Source organism: Salvelinus sp. IW2-2015, linkage group LG8, assembly GCF_002910315.2.
Source record: "Salvelinus sp. IW2-2015 linkage group LG8, ASM291031v2, whole genome shotgun sequence".
Classification (NCBI taxonomy): domain Eukaryota; kingdom Metazoa; phylum Chordata; class Actinopteri; order Salmoniformes; family Salmonidae; genus Salvelinus; species Salvelinus sp. IW2-2015.
In genome coordinates, this window is record NC_036848.1 from 54,821,292 (window position 1) to 54,822,987 (window position 1,696).

The 1,696-nt window shown below is 43.3% G+C and overlaps 1 long non-coding RNA gene across 1 annotated transcript; it reads right to left on the bottom strand.

Moving 5' to 3' along the window:
• Nucleotides 1-16: 16 nt before the first annotated feature.
• Nucleotides 17-878, bottom strand: LOC139028087 (uncharacterized). The gene is made up of 4 exons (XR_011480262.1): nt 592-878; nt 441-502; nt 274-359; nt 17-186 (listed from the first exon to the last, which is right to left on the bottom strand). It is a non-coding gene; the product is annotated as an uncharacterized lncRNA (long non-coding RNA).
• Nucleotides 879-1,696: the final 818 nt, after the last annotated feature.

A 1,696-nucleotide genomic window follows, 5' to 3' on the forward strand; every position in this document is an offset into this window, starting at 1 on the left:
GTACTGAATGCTATGTCTGCCAGTTCTATTTGGCGCCGGAGGTGGTTGCCATACAACTTTCTGATAGCTTGTGAGCTCTGTGAACACAATACAATTAGCGCAGCTGGAATTTGGCAGGATGTGGTGTCCTTTTATTAATACGCACTATGTGCCAGGCTGGTTTTCCCACTGTATAGCATCTGGGTCCTGTAAAAGAAATTAGATTTTTTGATTTTTGATGAGGACTCCTCACCATTGTAAGTAAATAGTACTTTCACAGTCTTAACATGATACCTCATGCCTTCTGGAATCCAGAGAGATGGTCTCTCCTCCTCATCGTCTCCATCATGTGCTGTTGCTGCTGCACTGGGGCCTTCACCCTATCACATTTAATCGGATTCATATTGAAGCTAGTAGACAAGCATGCAGGCCTACAGTATGCCTTTGATGGAGTATCTCACTGGATCAGCATCGTCTGGTGCTTGTGCTGGTGGCTCTAACAGGAACACAGTGCTGCCAGACACTGCAAGGCAATAGGTAAACCAAAGTCAGACAGTCCAAATTGATTCAATATGAATGTGTTGTATCCCATGTAGAGATGGAAGGACATACCTTGAATGAAGCGGGTGGCATCTTGGAGGGAACCTATGCTCGTCTCTTTCCCCCCAGGGATCCCCTCTAAACGGCCTGCCTTTATTTAGCTCCAAGGCCATGTCCTCTGCTGGGGTAAGGTCAGCCTTTGGTGACCCACCACCCGTGCCTTGTCTGTGGGTATTCTTTTTTCACTGCAAAAACAGTACAGACAATGTGTGAGCAGGCACCTTCTGGGTACAATATATGCTTGTGCTTTGTTAAATATTAGTCAGGGACCATACCATTCTGCAGAATGTTCTTGTATTTGATTTGACCTGCTGCCATGTCCGTTTTGGCCCGTTCATGTTTAATCTACACACACACACACACACACACACACACACTTTAATGGAGTCACACTGCAAAAAATTACTTGGTATTTTTGTCTTGTTTTCAGTAAAAATATCAAAACATTTATCATAGCTTTATACAGTGTGATGGAGTTACTTTACACATTTTTCACTCATATCTGCAGTGCATTTCAATTAAAAATTTAACCGTTTCATAATTACAGTACAACTGCTTTTTTTGGAGATGTGAATTAATATTTTGAATTGTAATTGTGATGTTTCAGCGGAGCGGTGAGTGTGTAATTGTGCACTACTTACGCATTCAGGCGGTCTGCAATACTTTGCCACGCTTTTTCTCTTTGCTTTATCACTGTGGCGGTGTTGCCTTTCTTCTTAATTATATCTTTTACCTCCTCGTATGCCTCCATGAAGGATTTGTGCTTCCGACGGGGAAAAGTACGCGGCTCTAGTTGCCATGGTAAATCAGTTAATCTGTGATCTGTGGCGGGGTCTATTTGAGTGAGCCGTGAGCGCGCACCTATCCAGGATTGGTTTCACCTGGCTTAATGAATCCGTGTCTGCTCATCCTGGCTTGGTCTTTGTGCAACCAATTAAGCCTGGACGCACATGTTTTGGCTTCATTGAGCTCAGCTGAGTCATTTATCCCGGATGTCTTAATTCTACTTTTGTGCAACAGGCCCCAGTCATCAGGTAGTATTGTTTGTTTCCATGTCATACACGGCTCTTGTTTTGTATTGTTCCATTTTCATTGTTATTAAACTCACTAACTGCAC